This window comes from Canis lupus, chromosome 12, assembly GCF_003254725.2.
Source record: "Canis lupus dingo isolate Sandy chromosome 12, ASM325472v2, whole genome shotgun sequence".
In the NCBI taxonomy this organism is placed as follows: domain Eukaryota; kingdom Metazoa; phylum Chordata; class Mammalia; order Carnivora; family Canidae; genus Canis; species Canis lupus.
Window position 1 is genome coordinate 59,289,716 of NC_064254.1, and position 21,517 is coordinate 59,311,232.

The following is a 21,517-nucleotide window of genomic DNA, read 5'->3' on the forward strand; positions in this document are numbered from 1 at the left end:
TCTAGTTTGCCTGTAGTTTATATTTGTCATTGGGTCTGAGAAGGAAATATTTCATAAGTCAAACTCTAAATTATTAGTTATCATGATATTGAAAGCTTAACACCATAAAGATAAAAAGACTAGGGGTATGAAAGATATAAGTATTTTGTAGAAAATCATGTATGTATACATACATATGCTTACATATGGATAGGTGTATACACATACATGTAATTTTTACAATGCAAAAATCAAAAACAGTTTGCAAAACTATTTCATAACTGATTTTTACCTGGTGACCCCAAAATGCAACATGAAACCTTGAAGATTTCAAAGGATTTTTTTGACAGGGTAGAATCAGAAAAGAACTCTGAAGGCTATTAATTTTAACTATGTGCATGCAGCTATGCTATGTATTAATCTTCCCTATCATTTTTCTTATCAAACTTATATTATCACAGACTATAGGATAGATTTTTTTAATCTTTCTTTCACTTTATGTACCAGGCAGGTGGCTGACTCTTGATCTCAAAATATGTGTCATTTTCTATGATGAGTGACTATTGAGATTTTTTTTTTCTTTCTGAGATGTAATTGGAGATTTAGCACCTTCTTTCACAAAAGAGTTTCTCAATATAGCATTTACTTTTATCTTCGATGGAAAGCTAGGTGAAATCTGAGGGAAATAACAGCTTTCCTTCTATTGAATTAAATTTTTGATTAGCACTATAAAGTTCAAATTTTTTTGTCTTAGTTCTTCACAATATTGTTAATATCTGTGCCTTAAACTCCCCCTTTGCCCATTCTGTATCCCAACAAGAATCCTACAGATGTAGATTGTATAAATCATGTCTTCCATGGACTTTGCATGGAAATACTTGTTAATAAGAATACATTTGTTTCCCTTTTAGTTACCAGATCATTTGAAATTGATGCCTGTGAAAGATCCAGATAGTATGCTTCTGATTCACATACCCTAAATGTGAAAGAGTCCTGGGTAAGATTTCTTTAAGGGACATTATAGTTATCATATGGCCCCCTAGGCATTCACTGTCAACCTATCTTAAGATTTTTAAATACATACTCACTGATGTTTAAAAGGAACAGACAGTTGAATTGTTCCTTTCTGGGCGGCATTATTTAAAGATCTCTTGTTAGACCATATAGTAGAATTTGAAAAGCATTTAATAGGAGTTAATATTTTATGCAGCAGGGTTATAGATAATGCAGAACATTATTAAACACTGACCCACCTTGTAGGATCATAGTTATAGTATAATTTCAGGGCATGTCTCAGAGACTACATCTTCTTTAATATGGGTAGATTTTTGTAAGGGAAATCTGAGATGCCTTTAAGATTCTATGTATCCTATATTTGTTTCTAGGGACATTCTGAATTCATATTACAGGTAGGCTAAAGACTGGTTCATAGTTGATTTTTTTTCTTTCTTTCTTTCTTTCTTTCTTTCTTTCTTTCTTTCTTTCTTTCTTTCTTTCTTTCTTTTAGATTCTGGAATCTATGTTGGGACTTTTGAATAATTTCATTTCTGGAAAGAGAGGAGGTTAGGGAAATTGATAATCAATGCCTATAACATTTATAATTTTTGTCTACAGGCTATGTTCTTCTTATCCCTATTTTTTTCTCTCTTGTGTTAGTGCCTTCTGTCCCTCTTCTTCATATCATCCCATCTTTTCTTTCTACTGTGAACTAGCTGGTTAGATGCCAAAGTTTCTATTTTGCCATTTCTGTGAGTAGTATTCATCATTGTTATTTTTCATTTAGAGAAGATAAAATAAAACATTATTTTCAGGTGGTAGGCCAAAGCAATCATCTGAACTGATGCAGGCTCAGCCCTACTAAAAGAAGTGAACTAATATGATCTTAGAACATTTGTAGTAGTAGGGCATTAGAAAGTTTATCTAATAAATAACATAACTTTACAAATTATGTATGGAGATTTGGGTCTTCTATAAAATGACATGATGAATTAATGTTGGAGATAGAATCTGTACCTAAATCTTCAGAATCCCATTTCAAAATTATGTGAATTTATAAATTCCCTTCCATTTATAATTGACTTCTATAATATGTCCACATTCAATTTTTTTTATCCTGGTCAGTGGTTCACATCCTAATGAGCTAATAAATTGGATGGCTAAATCTCAAATCTGCTTTTGGACCAGCTAATTTTAACTAAGCACCATGTAGTCCTGTGCATTGGTAAGTGGACCACTTTGCAGCACCATAATGATCTCTGTGCATGTTGTTTCCAACCATGTAGATATACATGTGAAGGATGTCTAAGGAAATGAATGGATTGTGAGATAAGTTCCTAAAAGCTACACACAGACTTTCAATGTATTAAAAAGGATGTAGTGAAAGAAATAAGGAGAGGTTAATTAATTTGCCTAATCAGGAAAGTATGGACATACTTAGATAAAGAGTTGGACCAGATGACTTTTAATGTCTTTTATACTTGGGAACATACCATGAAACCTTACCAATTGCTTATTGGTTGCATTAGTTTTTATTGCTCCATAATATATTACCTATAAACTTAATGGCCTAAAACAATATAAATATTACTTCACAGTTTCACAATTAGGAGTACAGGTATGAAATAGCTTAGGTCTCACAAAGTTAAAATCAAGGTGTTAGCTGGGGCTATAATCATGTAAGGTTTGGAGGCCCCTTCAAACTACATTCAGGCTGAGGGCAGAATTCAATTCCTTGCTGTTGTAGGACAGTGGTCTTCAGCTCCCAAAGACTGTCTCTCTCCACACATAGTTCACATCATGGCTGAAGAGCCCCTCTCATTTCTCGTATCTCTAATCTCTACACTCTCCTTTTTTAAATAAATGCCCTACCTTATTAGATCAGATCTACCTTGGATGATCTTTATAATGAACTTAAAGTAAACCATTGGGCACTTGACTACATATGCAAAATCCCTTCACTTTTTCCCAAGTAAGAGAAGCTACTTACAGGAGTGATATCATATTAGTAGGTCCTTTCCCACTCAAAGGGGATGTACAGGGTCTTTATGCACCAGGGTGTGGGAATCTTGAGGATCATTTTAGAATTCTGCTGACCAAACTGGGAAACAGTAGAGTCTTACTTTTTTTTTTTCTTTTAAAGATTTTATTTGTTTATTCATGAGAGACACACAGAGAGAGGCAGAGACATAAGCAGAGGGAAAAGCAGGCTCCTCACCGAGCAGGGAGCCCAATGCAGGATTTGGGACTCCATCCCAGAACCCCAGGATCACGACCTGAGCCAAAGGCAGACATCAGGTGCTGAGCCTCCCAGGCACCCCGTAGAGTCCTATATTTGTGTTAAATATTGAAAATAGCAGACATTTTATCCAGAAGAACATATTTTCCCAGTTTAGTTTGTAAGTTTTTATCCTCGTCAAATAATTTTTAAATGATATATTTTTCTTTATATGAGATTAAGACACAGTCTCTAATTCAGAAATGGAGAAAAAAGCCCTGCAGCCAAATTAAAGGAGCTGGGGCCCATCCGCTTTGGGCTAGCTTGTCTGGAGTATTAGTTAAGGCTTTGAGGATGGCTGTTTTCAATTCCAGTTAAGACACATAATAGATTATCCTCTCAGTTAAAAAAAAATCACATGACTCCTAAATTGTACTAGTAATGAAGCAATTTATTTTATCCTGAAAAATAGAAATGATAATAAAATATACGTGGAAGAAATAGATTTTACTTTTCCTCCCTAAATGCCATTCTGTGATTTATTAACATTCAACCTATTTCAGGTCAGTGTCTATATGTGCTGGTGCATTTTTCTTTACTCTCAGGAGGTTTTTTTCCCCTCTTTTGATATCCCTTTATAAAACTATTACTAACACTTTATCATATAGTTGGTATATGATTCTTTGTGGGCATCTGAAGTTAGGTTCTAGTGTGGAGAATTTGCTACTTACATTTAGTTCCTGGGTTAGTTTCTAGTTCTCAACTCTATTGAACACATTGGCTAATAGTAAAAAATTAGTTATTTGTCAGGAAGTATCTGCCGCAGATGCCCCTACTTCAATAGCCAAATTGTATTTGCCTGTAAGCTTGACATGAATTATTTAGTTATATTTATGAAAAGTCCTTAATAAAACTATGGAAGCATAGAAAAAAATCAATGCCAGTTGTTGGTCTGCAATTTATTTTTATTTGATTGGAATAAACTTTGGAGTGTGTGCTTTCTATAAATGTTGCTTAAAAGTGGTTTACATTAGTGCATCATCCAAAGGTTTCATTGAAGAAACGTGTTTTAGGGATTGGTAAGTAGGTTAGCCCATGAGGTGGGTGAATGAGGATGTGTGGGGTCATTTTCAAAAAGCAAGTAGAGTCAGCTCTTTTTCTCCCCATTTAGCTGATAACACACAGATTTGTATACAGCAAGCCAGGGGGTCAGCATATGCCTCACTGCCTCTCTCTGAACACTCTGGTCATATTAGTCCATCATCTGTTTATCACTCACCCTTTTTCAGCTTGTGCTGACCACCTGACTCATCAGAAGGGACTCGGCAGCAAAACTGCAAACTTCACTAAGATGCTAGCAGCATTCTTTTCACTTTCAAAAACAGTAAGCTTGTTTCATTTTTGGGATTGGTCCAAGTCCTCCTTACAACCAAACTCAAAGGAGCGTTCACATTCAATTTACTCAGTATAGCAGACTGACCTTCAGTGTGTATTTTACAAAAAATAAACTTTAATGAGGGCCCAAAGAGGTACAGGATTGCTCGAAGGCCATCTCTAGTAATAGTTTGCCTTTTAGAGCCATTTGTTTTCTCAAGTAGGTTACAAACTTTTGGTTTTTTTAAAATATATATATTCTGATGCTTAGAACAAATGCTGAAAGAAAAAAAAATCACTATTAGGAAACAGACTTAAAATTTCAGTTGTTATAAACGTGTATTTCTGGATTTTTAGACTAAGAGTCTCATTTATTTAACAGAGTTTCTTGCCAGTAAATTTGAGTTAAATTTTACTTTCTTGTTCTTATTTTTATTCTAGTATTCAACTTTAGAATAAAAATTGAAGAAGGAAGATTAAGGTTTAATATGCTTTCCCCTTAACATGGGAATTTCTTATATTTTAATATAAAATAAAGATTTGGATACTTTCCAGAAAGTTGGCAATAATTTAGACTCTTACCATTGTGTATTTAAATATGTTTTCTATCTACATTTTAATTATATTTTAAATTTTCATCAATTTCATATACAACTAGCATTTCAAAGACTCATAGATATGATACAACACAATACATTCTTAGAATGTTGAGGAGCAGTTAGAACATGAGTGTGTGGAAGTCAGAGGAGGTGAGGTTAGAAATGGGAAGAAACCAGATGGTTCTGGGTGGTGTACGATGTGTGTGTGCATGTATGGTGCTGAACCAAGGATTTTGACTCTTATCCCAAAAGAATAGGGAAATTATTGAAGGATTTTTACAGAGTGGAGCTGTATAATTAGATGTTTTTTAAGGATCATTTTGGCAGTTGTGAGCAAGATGCACTGGAGGGTTTCCGATTGGAAGCAGAGAGAGCTCTTAGGAATTATTATTATATTCTAGGTAAGAGATAACCTTAACAATAAAAGAAAAGAAAAAGGAAAAAAAAACAAGGTTTCAGGATAATTGGAGAAGTAGCTGAGGAAATACATATTTCTAGTTCTTTCACTAAATTTAAAGGTTTTGTTTTTCCTAGCCTCTTTAGTCTTATATTATGTGAGGTTCAAAATTATAAATCGCAAACATATTCTTAGAACATGAATCCTCAGACCCTAAGGCAACATTAAATATGAAAATATTCCTAAGAAATTGGTTGAGGACATTAATTATTTCTAATGATCTTATGGTATATTTAAAAAACGATTTTTAAAAATGCTACTTAAATAGATTGATTTTTAAAATGGCCTCAATTTTCTACCCCTCTCTGTGATGTGGCTTTTCATATGTGACTTGATAGCAAAGGGTGGAGTCTATTCCTCACCCCATGAATCTGGCCCTGCCTTAAGGCTTCTTTCCAGCAATTTCATGATGTCATGGTATGCCAGCTCTGCGCCTACATCTTGAAGTCTTGTGGTCTTCTGTTCTCTCTTTTGGGAGCCTGCTACCATAGGTTAATCTGCTGGAATGTGAGAGACCCGTGTATTAACTAGGATTGTCTTAGACGACCAGCTTTTCCCCACTTGACTTCCAGCAGATTCATGGTTGAACCCCATTGAGCCCAACCCAAATAGGCAAAATCACCCAGCCAACCCACAGACTTCTGAGCACAAATGTTTCTTGTATACCACTATGCCCATGAGGTGTTGTGGTTGTTACTCTTATTTTACAGACAAATTGAACATTATAATAATATATATCTGGTTTAATTGGGAGAGAGAATTTGGAGCAATCCAACAGAATAATAAGGAGCGGAACCCAAGTTTTCTGTCTCCTAATTCTAGATTGTGAGTTTCTAGCTATTGATTGAATCTGAGTGACTAAATATATGGAATATTTACTTTAAAATAAAAATTATAATGATCATTATTTAAGATCCTCAAAGACTTTGCCAACTAATTTGATACATTTCACTATTTTAAAGATAACTTCACTTATTTTAAAAACCTGAATACATACTTTCTAAAATTGAGGTTGCAATCTAAAATGCATGTAGAGGTCAGGCATGCAGTATAATTTAGTGACTCATGCTTTATATAAAATGCCAGGCAGCAGGGAACAACTGGCAGAGCGAAGGACACATTTCTAATCCAGAGGCATTAAATTTAAGATTTTAAGATGACTATGCCAGGAAACACATATGTGAGAGTCAATTTCATCCATAGGTTGACAGTTTACAACCAATATTCTAAAATTTTGATTTCTGACTTATGTTTAAAAATTAGCTCACACTCTATCTTCAATAGGTTTGAAGACAAATTTTGTGACTAGAAGAGCATGAAGGAAGGATAAAATGCTTTATGTTCTTTACCTCCTCCATCAGCCTTCCAATGGTAATCAATACACATGAGATTGGTTCCAGCACCTTTCCTTTTTATTACCCATCCAGATGTAATAGGACAGAGCTAACTCTTCTGGAAAAGTAAGTAAAACATCCCCATTCTTGAAGATCTGTCTGTGACTAGTACCTGGAAAGAATTATGGTAGCTGTGGTGTATTTATAGGTCATCTCCCTTTTGGTATGAAGAGGTTCACTGAGGCATCAACGTGGCACAAATTTGCAGTGCTTTATCATCAGCTGTCACAACCACTCTTACATGGCTCTTGTAAGCAGATTCCAAGAATTGGTTCTTTATATTTTTCACACAGAGTTTCAGGTTTGCTGCAGGGCATATTTCTTCCTGAATGTTAGAAGAGATAAAAACAAACTTCTATTAAAATGTCTTTGTCCTCTTGAGCATGGTTCAGAGATTCAGGCAAATTGAATATCCAGCTTATTTAGAGTGAATTCATTAACAATATATTTCAGAGTCTCTGTCATCATTTGATTTTCTCTATTGCTTTCCTTACCTCCTGCATATATACATCCATGCATATGCACACATACGATAGCTCTGAAAGTAAGAAAAATTTACAAAAAGAAATAAAGAAAAAAGGCATCCTCTAAGAAACACGTTCAGCAACATAAAGTAGAAAGATGGAGAAATACTGGAAGAAGAAAATTGTCCTGCAATTATAGTAGTAGTAGTAATTGTAGAGTAATCGAAAGAGAGGAATACTGGTAGTCATAACACCTACTGATTTATTAAGTAAAGAAAGAACAAGAAGGGGTGCTTGTTTCCAAATGCTCCCAAAGCTTCTCATACTTTTCAGAGAAGGGATATTATTAGTGCAGCATGTTATAGCCACTCAGTAAATACTTGTTAAATGATATACAAGGTTGACAATTTGTCACAGAATTCATATATAATTTCTCTAAACTTTATCCACCCCAACATCCTTATTCTTTACATTAGTGATAAATACATAGAATAAAATGTTCACTGCAACTAATGTTACCTATTTAGTTATTTCTTTTATTTAATTGTTTCTTTTTGAAAAGCACCTCTTGAATCTTCTGGCTGACTAAAAAAAAATAAATTTATTCATTCAAATAATATTTATTGAGTGTTTTCAGCATAGTTCTGGGCTGTGGGGTATATTAATGGTAAAGACTGTTATGTTCCTGTTATCATAAAACATATTATAGTTGGAAGAAATAATTTTAAAAATCATTAATACATACACAAATAAGAAAACAAGATAATTGCAGATAGTGATAAATGCTGTAAGGGAAATAAATAAGATATCATGAAGGAAAGTAAAGGAATAGGAGTCAGGATGAGCTGGCTAATCCATGGTGAAACAAAGGCTCTCTCAACAGAGTAATATTTTTGTAGTCCTCTAATGCTTAAGAATAAGCCAACCAGAGTGACACCTGGGCTGAGCATCTGCCTTTGGCTCAAGTCATGATTCTGGGGTCCAGTGATCGAGTCCCACATCAGACTCCCTTGGGGGAGCCTGCTTCTACCTCTGCCTATGTCTCTGCCTCTCTCTGTGTCTTTTATGAATAAATAAATAAAATCTTAAAAAAAAGAAGAAGCCAATCAGAGATCAGTTTTCCATGATGGCAGACTAGTTTGTTTCATACCAACCCTCCCACTGGGAATAACTGTAAAGCTGGAATAAATAAAACAATATATTTGATGGCTTCAGAGGGATATCAAGACAGTGAGGATGTGTGAGGAAATACATAAAAATGAATCCAACATTTGGCATTAGTTTTCCCCTTGAGGCATTTCCTGATTCAAAAGTGCAACTGAGAAACTGAAGTTAAAACCTTGGCTTAGAGGACAAACTAAGCTGTAAATTTTAGCAGTCTCTGGTTGCTGCCAGTCTGGAGTTTTCTGAGGAGAGGCCCTGGTAAATACCCGAAGTCATTAGTTGGAACTCCAAAGGGCTAATCTCTAGGAGAAAAGGTATTTTAGTAATAAACTACCCCTCAAAATGATGGAGGCTCAATTTTAAATTAGCTCAATATCTGATTAGATTATGGTAATCTCTGCCTAGCCTAGTTGCCTGCCAAGAGCAATTGTAAATGATCTCTGGTGGAAGATAACATCATTTAGAGCTTTCACAGCATTTGGCACTCAATCTAAAGTAACTGGATGTATAAAAATATCAGAACTGAATGAAAGCCAAGAAGAAGAAAAAAGCAAAACCCGAGCAACAGAATCTATAGAGGATTCAGATACTAGGATTATGAAATTATCAAATTTGGTATTTAAAGTAATATAATCTTAAGATGCTTTGCAAGTTAAATATGAAGATATTTAGATAGAGCAATAGAAAGCATAAGAAAAAGAATAGATAGGATTTCTAGAACTGAAAAGACAACTGAAATTGATAATACAATTAATAGTTTATCATCAGATTAATCAAAGTTGAAGAGAGAATTGGTGAACTGGAATATAGGTCAGAAGAAAATATCCAGACTGAAGCACAGAGAGGTAAAAGAATTGAAAACAGACAAAAATACATATCTGTTATATGGTTTAGGGTGAAAAGTTCCAACATATATATAATTATAGTCTCAGAGTGAGCAGAGACAGGCTATGGTAGAAACTAGATTTGAAGAGATAATGGGTAAGAAAGATTTAAACCACATTTAAAAGCGTCTACTAATTCCAACCAAGACGAATACAAGGAAAACCATACCTAGGGACAGCATAATTAAATTTCTGAAAACAGAAGACAAAAAAGCAGTAAAGAAGCAGTGAGAGAAAAAAGGCATATCATCTTCAACAGAGCAATAGACTGACAATGGCATGGTTTCTTCAAATAAAAAGTGAAAAAAAATTGTCACCAGTAGAATGAAACTAAAGATATACTCAAGGATATACAGGAAATGATCACAAGTGGAAGCATGAAGCTGCAGAAAAGAATGAAGAACACTGGAAAGGATGATATAGGAGTACATGAGTATTGATCAGACAAAACAACATTGTTTTAGAATGCATGGAAGCAATAATGGATTTCCTGGCAGTTTAATAATTGTATGCTTTTTGTACTGTATGATGTGTATACCAAAACTCTGTTCTAGTTACTATGGCTGTACAACAAATTACTCTAAAACTTTATGGCTTAAAATGATTATAATGTATATTTTGCTGACATTTGGGGAGGTGTTGGCAGAGTGGCTTATTTCTGCTTCAGCTGGTATCAGCTAGAGCAGCTCAAAGGCTAGGAATTAGAGTCATCTGGAAGCTTGCTCTTATGTCTGGCAGTTGATGCTGGCTGTTGGCTGAGACCTTTGCTTGGGCTGTTGACTAGAATATTTTATATGGCAACTAGGTTCCGATGGGAGCTCCCCTGTCACATGCATGCACACACACAGAGAGAGAGACAGGGAAAGAGAGAGAGAGAGAGAGAGAGAGAGAGATCTCATGGAAAACTATTCCAGCAGAGGAAACAGCAAGTATAAGTGTTCTGAGGTGGGAATTATTTAATGTGTTCAAGAAACAAAGCAAGGAGCAATAAGACTGAATAGGAACATAGTGGTATGAGATAATGCTGGAGCTGGTCAGAAGAGACAGGTAGAAGCATTTCAAGTTTCTCAGTGAACAGTATTGTGGCAGATGCCAGCTAAGGCTAAGGTGCTGGTCTGAGCACCCTCATGTGTACAAGTATTTCCTACTTAAAGAGTCCCAGGAGGAGGACGTAATTTATTAGATTTGGGGATATTCTCTTTGTGAAAGTATGTAAAAGCTTTTCAGTAAACATTTATCATCACACACAGTCTGATTTTTAGAATTTAAAAATAACTTTACATTTATGAATGATAAAGGAATATTCTGAGTACGTTGCATTGAGTAAATAACCAAGTCCTTTATTACACTAATGATATGCAACTTCACTAGCAAACCCATTTTGTAGTCGTTACTGAAGTCTCAGTGGAAGAGTTGTTACCTGGCATGATATGCTGAGATTACTCATAACTTACTCTCAATAACATCTGCCACATTAAAAAAAATAATTCAGCCCAAGTAAAAAAAAATAGTGAATGAAGTGTTACTAGAGATAGCTTCTCTTCCTCTCACTCCCAATCACCCTCATCTCACTCTTAGGTCAAGCTAAATCACACAGTTGAAGAGATAAGACCACATTGCATTTGACATAAATGGACTCAAAATACCCCAATGGACAAAAGAAAAAAATTTGGAGCAAAAAGAAATATTTTTATCCTTCCATAGGGTCTAACACTGTAGCCCTTAATTGGATTATTACAAAGAGAGAAAAAGGCCCTTTAGCAGCTTTCAGAGTGCCCTGACAAATACACTTTGCAAGTGTTCTGCTTAAATGCCTCACCTTAATGGCTTTAATAATAAATTCAGTTTTCTGGCAGAAGATAAATTCTCTCAGAATGTTTCTCCAATCCAAATAAATGCAGAATTACTGGAGTGCCCTGATGCCATTATTCGATTTACGAACTGAAAAGAGTGTAATCGTTTGTGGGATATTTGTTGTCAAAACAAAATAACCTTTGTATCCCATGTCTTTTGGGGTCCATTGCCTTTCCTTTGCTTGGAATCTCTTTCTTACCAAGAGAGGACCTATTCTAAGGAATGTAGTCAATCCTGTAGGACCAACACTTAGGACCCAACTCATATCCAGTGAGTTCTTACATCCTCCAAGCTAGTCAGTCTTTGCCCTGGGGTACCCACAACAAGTGATCCTTAGAAAATTTTTTCATTGTTTTATAATTGATTATTCTTTACTTGGGCTGTTGGCTCCTTAAGAACAGAGACAACTGTTTGCCTTTCATTTCTTTCTTCTAGTGCTAGCCTGGTCCCTGGTGTACAGAGGAGACCTGAAGGAACCTGCTGCATGTATGGCCTTGACTGCAACAAGGGGTCACCACATAGCTTCACATATTCCGTGCTTTTTGTTACAGGGTGTCTTTTATTAAGCTATAACATGATTCATAGAGTTACAATGAATATTAAGGAAAAGTACAGATTAATTATCTGACAAAACAAAATGTCATGACACTTTCAAAATGATTCATTACAAACAAAAGCAGTCAGGATAAGTACTATCACTGAAATCCATTCTTTTCAGTGGATGTGTTGACAGAAAAAATTATCCTGGATTATCCCACCACAATAAAGCATATGTTATTTGATTTCCTGTCACAATTAGGGGAATTGATATGTGTAACATTGTTCAACTTACTTTCAACACAAGTAGTTCAAACTAATGAATAAGTATATTATGACAGTGAAAATCATTCGATATTGTATTCCAGCTATGAAAGATGCTTTGTGCTTCACAATAAAAGTAAAAAGGACAAATAAGTAGGTTATATATATAAGCATTTGATTCTGGGGCACCGATCTTCTATATATTTATTTGCCTTATTTTATGAGGATTGGAGCCAAGACTAAGTGATGAAAGATCTCATACGAATAATTCTTATATTCATATAATTAACAGAGAAGGCACAACACTCAACGTGATGACAAATACTGATTTTTATTTATTAAAAAAAACACAAAAAAGCAAGCTTTTTTTACCCATTCAGAATAAAATAAAATTTTTGCTTAGTGTATAACATTTAATTTATTAGTTTTCCTCTGACTCTGGTCTTACCTTTTAAATTATTCAAAAAAATTTCCAACAAAAATAAAAAGCTACTTAAACTTTATTTGTATTCTACCTTATAATGCACAAATAGATTGTGATGGTGTATATGGAAACTATACAAAATAACTGGTAAATAGATGAAGAAATTGAGACAGGAAAAAAAAAACTGATGAAAGAAAATAAAGAATGAATGAGCACAAAGAATGTAGTCATAATGGTTTAAATGGTTGCCAGAAAGCCAGCAGGAAGTGCAGAAGGGCACTAAAATAGACAATTATTGTTTAATGCCTTTATTGCTAAAATAAATTGAAAAAATATATAATTTGTTGCATATTGGATTGGACTGGGGAGAAGACACAGAGTGCAGATTTACCAGGACTTTGGAGATTGGATATAACAGGGTGAAAGTAGAATCAATGAGGTTGAAAGGCAGGATAACTGGAATAATGACTGACATTTTTAAAGATGGGGATACAGTCCAAGAAAGGCTTTTGGGGAGACGACGATGAAGATACGTGAGTTTCCAGTGTAATGATACTTTATGTGGGGTTACCATGGTTTTGGACTTCTCAGAGGATTGTCATTCCCAGATCATTAGAGATCATAGTTCTGAAGTAATTAATTTTAGCCTTTCTGACAGGTGTGAGGTGATATCTCATTGTAGTTTTTTTTTATTTGTATTTCCCTGATATTGAGTAATATTGAGAATCTCTTCATGTGTCTGCTAGCCATCTTCTAGTGTCTTCTTTGGAAAAATACCAAATACTGCTCATTTTAAACTGCATTATTTGTTTTTAGGGTGCTGCATTTTATAAGATCTTTATATATTTTGGATATGAACAATTTATTAGATAAGCCATTTGCAACATTCTGAAGGTTGCCTTTTAGTTTTATTAATTCCTTTGATGTGCAGCAGCTTTTTATCTTGATGAAGTCCCAATAGTTTATTTTTGCTTTTGTTTTCCTTGCCTCTGGAGATATGTCTAGTAAAAGAAGTTGCTATAGCTCTTGTCAAAGAGACCATTACTTGTGTTCTCCTCTAGGATTTTGATAGTTTCTTGTCTTACATTTAGGTCTTTCATCCATCTTAATTTATTTTTCTGTATGGTATAAGAATGTGGTCCAGTTTCATCCTTCTGCAAGTCACTGTCCAGTTTTTCCAACATCATGTGTTGAAGAGACTTTCTTCCATTGTATATTCTTTCTTGCTTTGTTGAAGACTAGTTGACCATATAATTATGGGTCCATTTCTAGGTTTCCAATTATGTTCCACTGATCTATGTGTCTGTTTTTGTGCCAGTACCATTCTGTCTTGATGATTACAGCTTTGTAATACAACTTGAAATCCAGAATTGTGATGTCTCCAGGTTTGCTTTTCTTTTTCCAAGATTGCTTCGGCTATTCGGATCTTTTGTGTTGCCATACAAATTTTAGAATTTTTTTTTCTTTTTGGCTCTGCAAAAAATGCTGGTAGTGTTTTGATAGGAATTACATTAAATGTGTAGATTGCTTTGGGTAGTATAGACATTTTAAAACTATCTGTTTTTCTAATCCATGAGCATGAATTTTTTATTTATTTATTTATTTATTTATTTATTTATTTATTTATTTATGCGTTCGTTCATTCGTTCATTCATTCATTCATGAGAGACACAGAAAGAAAGGCAGAGACATAGGCAGAGGGAGAAGCAGACTCCCTGCGGAGAGCCTGATGTGGGACTCAATCCCAGAACCCCGGGACCACACACTGAGCCAAAGGCAGACATTCAACCACTGAGCCACCCAGGTGCCCCAAAATATTTTTCCATTTCCTTGCATCATCTTCAATTTCTTTCATCAGTGTTTTCTGGTTTTCAGAGTACAGATCTTTTACCTCTTTGGTTAGGTATATTTCTAGGTATCTTATTGTTTGGTGCAATTGTTAAATGAGGTAGATTCCTTGTTTTCTTTTTCTGCTGCTTCATTATTGGTGTATAGAAATGTAACAGATTTCTGCACATTGATTTTGTATCTTGTAACTTCTCTAAACTTGTATATCAGTTCTAGCAATTTTTTTTTTTTTTTTTTTTTTTTTTTTTTTTGTGGAGTCCTTTGGGTTTTCTATATAGAATACAATGTTGTCTGCAAATAGTGAAAGGTTGACTTCTTCCTTGCTGATTTGGATGCCTTTTATTTATTTTTTGTTGTTGTTGTCTGATTGTTGAGGCTAGGATTTCCAGTACTGGTTAAAAAAAAAGAGGTGAGAGTGGACATTTCTGTGTTGTTCCTGACCATGGAGGAAAAGCTCTCAGTTCTTCCTCATTAAGGATATAAGCTGTAGATCCTTCACATATTACCTTTATTATGTTATGTTCCTTGTTTCCCTACTTTGTTAAGGGTTTTAAAAAGGATTTTTTACTTTGTCAAATGCTTTCTTTGCATTTATTGGGAGGATCATATGATTCTTTTCTTTCATTTATTAATGTGGTGTATCATATTGATTGATTTGCAAATATTAAACCACCTTAAATCCCACTTGATCATGGTGAGTGATTCTTTTAATGTATGTTGGATTCAATCTTCTAGCATTTTGGTAAGAATTTTTGCATCCATATTCATCAGGTTGTTGGTCTGTAAGTTCTCTTTTTTTAGTGGAGTCTTTGTCTGGTTTCAGAATCAGGATAATTCTAGCTTCACAGAATGAGTTTGGGAATTTTCCTTCCATTTCTATTTTTTTGGAAGAGTTTGAGCAGAAGAGATATTAACTCTTTAATGTTTGGTAGAATTCCCCGGTGAAGCCTACCTGGCCCTGGATTTTTGTATGTTGGGAGATTTTTGATCACTGATTCAGTTTCCTTGCTGGTTATGGGTATGTTCAAGTTTTTATTTCTTGTTTCAGTTTTGGTAGTTTATATGTTCCTAGGAATTTATCCATTTCTTCTAAATTAAGTGATTCATTGGTATGTAATTTTTTCATAATATTCTCTTATAATTGCTTATATTTCTGTGGTGTTGGTTGTTATTTCTGCTTTCTCATTTGTTATTTTATTTATTTAGTACTTTTTTCTTTTTGATAAGTCTGGCCAAGGGTTTATCATTTTTATTAATTTTGTCAAAGAAGCAGCTCCCAGTTTCATTGATCTGTTCTACTGTTTGTTTCTATATCATTTATCTTTATTATGTTCCTTCTTCTGCTGAGTTTAGGCTCCATTTGTTGTTCTTTCTCTAGCTTCTTTAAGTGTAAGGTTATACTTATTTGAGATTTTCCTTGCTTCTTAAGGGAGGTCTTCATTGTTATATACTGTCCTCTTATGACCAGTTTTGCTGCACCCCAAAGGTTTTGGACCATCGTGTTTTCATTTTTATTAGTTTCCATGCATTTTTATTTATTTCTTTTTTAATTTTCTGGTGACTCATTCATTCTTTAGTAGGATGTTATTTAACCTCCATATATTTGTGATCTTTCCAGATTTCTTTTTGTGGTTGACTTCAAGTTTCATAGTGTTGTGGTCTGAGAATATGGATGATATGATCTCAACTTTGTACTTGTTGAGGTCTGATTTGTGACCTAGTATGTCATCTATTCTGGAGAACGTCCCACGTGCACTTGAAAGAATGTATATTCTGCTGCTTGGGATGAAATGTTCTGAAGATATCTGTTAAGTCCATCTGGTCCAGTGTATCATTCAAAGTCCTTATTTTCTTGGTGATCTTCTGCTTAGATGATCTGTCCATTGCTGTGAGGGGGTTGTTAAAGTCCTCTATTATTATTGCATTATTATCAATGTGTTCCTTTATGTTTGCTATTAATTGTTTTATATATTTAGGTGCTCCCAAATTGAGGGCATAAATATTTACAATTGGTAGATCTTCTTACTGGATAGACCCCTTCATTGTGATATGGTGCCCTTTTTCACCTCTTCTTATAGTCTTTGGTTTAAAATCTAGTGTGTTTAATATAAATATTGTTATTCCAGCTTTCTTTTGACATCCACTTACATGGTATATTTTTCTCCATCCCCTCACTTTCAATCTTCAGGTCTAAAATGAGTCTCTTATAGGCAGCATCTTGCAGGGCTATGTACTTTATCCATTCTGATACCCTATGTCTTTTGATTGGAGCATTTAGTCCATTTACATTAAGAGTGATTGTTAATAGATATGAATTTAGTGGCATTTTATTTCTTGTTTTGTCATTGTTTCTGGAGATTTTCTCTGTTGCTTTCTAGTCTTTGTCACTTTTGGTCTTTCTTTTCTCCTTAAAGAGTCCTCTTTAATATTTCCCACAGGGCTGGTTTAGTGGTCGTGAACTTCTTTAGATTTTGTATCACAAATTTTTGATCTCTCCTATTCTGAATGACAGCCTTGCTGGATACAGTTTTCTTGACTACATATTTGTTCCCATTCAGCATGTCGAATATATCATGCCACTTCTTTCTGGCTTGCCAAGTTTCTATGGAGATATCTGGTGCAAAACTTATTTGTCTTCCCTTGCATGCATCCCTTGTCTTGCTGCTTTTAGGATTTTTTCTTTACTTCTATATTTTGCAAATTTAACTAGAATAGGTCTTGGTATTAGCCTACTTTTGTTGATTTTGATGGGCGCTCTCTTTGCTTCCTGTATTTGGATGTCTGTTCCTTTCCTCAGATTAGAAAGGTTTTCAGCTATAATTTCCTCAAACAAACCTTCTGCCCCAATTCTCTCTTCCTCTTCTGGGACTCCTGTATCATGAATGTTATTACTCTTGATGGAGTCACTCAGTTCCTAAGTCTACTTCCATGATCCAAGGTTTTTCTTTACCACTTGTTCAGCTTCATTATTTTCTACATTTTTCAATTCTATCTTCTTTATCATTTTTTTTATTCCTTTTCCTCTTCCATTCTTGTGGTCATTACATCCAGTGGGTTTGTTTTATTTTATTTAATTAATTAATTAATTAATTAATTTGGAGTTCAATTTGCCAACATGTAGCATATCACCCAGTGCTCATCCTGTCAAGTGTCCCCCTCAGTGCCCATCACCCACCCCAACCCCCCACCCACCTCCCGTTTCCACTACCCCTTGTTCATTTCTCAGAGTTAGGAGTCTCTCATGTTCAGTCATCCTCACTGATATTTTCACTCATGGGTTTTGAATCTTGGTTATTGCATTTTGCACTTTGGCCTGATTGATTTTTAGCTCCTTTGTCTCTGTGGTAAGCATCTACCTGATGTCTTCAATGCTTTTTTTCAAGCCCAGCTAGTATCCTTAAGATTTTTGCTTTAAATTCTGGATCAGATATATTACTTATATCTGTTTTGGTTAGATCCCTCACCATCACCTTTTCTTGTTCTCTTTTAGAATGAATTCCTCCATCCTGTCATTTTGTTTAAGTCTCTGTCTTCTTCTCTGTGTTAGGAAAGCCCTTATGTTTCTTGCTCTTAAGAGTAATGGCTTTTTTAAAAAAATATATTATTTATTCATGAGGGACACACACACACAGAGAGAAGCAGAGACACAGGCAGAGGAAGAAACAGGCTCCATTCAGGGAGCCTGATGTGGGACTGGATCTGGGGTCTCCAGGATCATGCCCTGGGCCAAAGGCAGGCGCTAAACTGCTGCACCACCCAGGGATTCCAGTAATGGCTCTTTGAAGAAGAGGTCATATAATATCCAGGGCCTGGCATTTCAGGAAGTGTCTTTGGTGTGTGCTGTATGCACTCTGCTGCTGTGTTATGGTTTCTCTACCTCCTTGGCCAATCCTCTGGAGAGTTTCCCTTTGCCTGTAGTGGGGAGTGCTTAGACGATGGCCAGAGTGTGGTGAGTTTTAACTAGGTGTGTTCTGGTCTGATTGCTAAGAGACTTGATGCTATTTCCAATAGAGCTGGAGCTCTGAAAAACTCTAGGGTCAGTAGACATGGTGCATATAGGGGTTTGTGCTGGTCTTCTTGGGGAGGGGCCCACTGTGCTGGTCATTAGGCATACTTGCTCTAGAAAAGCAGTATCAGCTGAGCTAGAGGGTGGGCTTGGTATAAACAGGTTAGGCAGCCAGTGTTGGTGTTGTGGTGTTTACTGATGTTAGTTTATGCTGAAGGGCAGGGCAGATAAATGGCACCAACTAGCTCTTTGTCGCTGGAGAGGGAAGTTTGTGTTTGCTGCTCTGAGGGAAACACTTTCACAACAGTGAATAATTTCCTCTCCTGCATCACAGGCATTTTTCTGATTGTTGATTTCACACTGTCAGTCTCTGTGTTGCTTGCTGGCCTACTACAATGCATTGCACCTTGGGCTCTACACTCTCTTAAAATTCCAAGCTTTAGGGTCTGGTGTGATGGGGACCTGCACTGGCCCTTTGAGAAAGGGTCTTACTGAACTGAGACTGATGCAGGTTTGTCCCAGAAGGGCATTTGTGCCGGAGTGCAGAGGCATTGGATTTGGAGCAATATGGCTAAACTGCCAGTGTCCTGGTTAGCTGCCCTCAACAGGAGTCTCTGCACCTATGCTGAGGGGCCAGGGAAGGAAATGGCCTCTGCTGGTTCTTTTGTCCTCAGAGAGGCAATGTCACCTCTCACTGATGTGCTCCAAAAAGAAAAGTTTTTCCTGTGTCCCTCAGGTGATCCTCAGATTGCACAGTCTGCCCAGAGGTTGTTTGCCTGCCTCTGGTCCAGAAGTAGGGAAGCATCCTCAGATCTCTATCACAGTCAAGTCTAGGACCTCTGAAACCTTACTCTTTGAGCCCTGCTGGTTGCAAAACTCATGAAATTCAGCCCTTCTTGTTTTCCCAGACCAATGGCTTTGGGGAAGTGTTCTCCTTGTGCTTATCCTTGTATACTCCACTCTCTCACCTTTCTTGGGGACCAGGACTCCCTCCCCTCCCACAGAACCCATAGTTTCTCCACCAAATCACTTATCTGCACTTTTTACTTTCCTCAAAGTGGACTCTTCTTTCCCTCTAGTTGTGCAGTTTGTTCTATCAGCCCTCAGTTCCCCTTTATTTGTTTTTCTAAGAATTTTGAAATCTAAAATCACAGAAAAAATAATATGTTTAAACAATAGGGAGCATTTCTTTGAAAGCATTATTTGCCACTTATATCAAGTATCTTAAAGATGTTAATTTTATTCTGCATTGGTTAAAAATCACCTGAGGCTTTGGCTGTGGCTGTGGGTGAGATTTGATACCCAGAGCCACTAGGAGCCTCAGCTAACCACCCACTCATGGGTATGGAGGGTAAGATCCAGGCTCTGACCTACTCACCAGTCTGCAGGCCTGGTGCCCACCACATGTGCTCTGGGCCCTGAACCCTGTCTCTGTGTTCTCCTGACAGGACATTGTGCCCAAGAGTGAGGCCCATGCCACCAGGACCATGGAGGGGAGGGGAGCTCTCTTGTCAACCCTCAATAAAGCTGTTGGTCTGGAAAAAAAAAAAAGTTAATTTTCTTTCTTTCATTATTACAACTCAATCCTAAAGAGATTTTCAAAATGCAAAGATTTTATCAAAAAGGTGTTCAAATTAAGGTGTTATTTCTTTTTAAAAATATTTTTATTTATAGTTTTTAAAATTTAAATTCAATTTGCCAACATATAGTATAACACCCAGTGCCATCCCATCCAGCACTCTCCTGCATCTAAGATTTTTTTTTTACTTCTATTTATTTCCCCCCTCAATCTATGATCCTGAGAAGCAAAGTTTTTGGTTATTTTCCTTTTAGAAGTTCAAGAGTCAGCAAAATAGTTTTATGATGATATTTGCAAATAATTTCTATTTTTTTTAAATTTTTTTTAATTTTATTTATGATAGGCACACAGTGAGAGAGAGAGAGAGAGGCAGAGACACAGGCAGAGGGAGAAGCAGGCTCCATGCACCGGGAGCCCGATGTGGGATTCGATCCCGGGTCTCCAGGATCGCGCCCTGGGCCAAAGGCAGGCGCCAAACCCCTGCGCCACCCAGGGATCCCCGGTCTATTTTTTGATAAAGTAAATAGTTTTGAACTTTAAATTCAGTTAAAATAAAATTTAAAATACAGAAAAATATAAAGAAGAAAATAGAAATCATATATAATAAACCAACCAAGGATAGATACTGTTTAAATTCTGGTACTGGTTTGCCATTCAATTCCTATCTTATTATTAGACATTATATCATCAGTATTTTTCTACAGGTTAAATGTATTATAATTTAGCTATTAAAAATAACACTTTGAATGCAAACTGGTGCAGCCACTCTGGAAAACAGTGTGGAGGTTCCTCAAGAAGTTAAAAATAGAGCTACCCTATAACCCAGCAATTGCACTACTGGGTATTTACCACAAAGATACAGATGCAGTGAAAAACTGAGACACCTGCACCCCAATGTTCATAGCAGCAATGTCCACAATAGCCAAACTGGAAAGAGCCATGAGTCCTTCAACAGATGAATGGAAAAGAAGATGTTATATATGTATACAAAGGAATATTACTAAGCCATCAGAAAGGACACATACCCACCATTTGTTTTGATTGGATGGAACTGGAGGGTATTATGCTGAGTGAAATAAGTCAAGAGAAGGACAATCATCCTATAGTTTCACTCATAAGTGGAATAAAATAAATAGTAAAAGGAATTGTAAGGGAAAGGAGGGAAACTGAGTAGGGAAAAATTAGAGAGGGAGACAAACCATGAGAGACTCCTAACTCTTGAAAACAAATAATGGGTTGTGGAAGAGGAGGTGGTTGGGGGGATGGGGTAACTGGGTGATGGGCACTGAGGGGGGCATTTGATGGGATGAGCACTGGGTGTTATACTATATGTAGGCAAATTGAACTCCAATAAAAAATATACAAAATTTTTTTTAATTAAAAAAAATAAAAAATCTTAAATAAATGCAATTCCAATTGATATTTGAAATGTTTGTCTATGTTAGTATTCCCAAACCTCAGTATTGATTATAATTA

General features: G+C 35.8%; 1 protein-coding gene and 1 non-coding gene across 2 annotated transcripts in view; both read left to right on the top strand.

Annotated features, from left to right (window-relative positions):
* Nucleotides 1–21,517, top strand: part of GRIK2 (glutamate ionotropic receptor kainate type subunit 2) — a 1,069,280-nt gene that overhangs the window by 143,621 nt on the left and 904,142 nt on the right.
* LOC112658787 (small nucleolar RNA ACA64) lies at nt 19,711–19,836 on the top strand. Its single transcript, XR_003135964.1, has one exon. It is a non-coding gene; the product is annotated as a small nucleolar RNA ACA64 (small nucleolar RNA).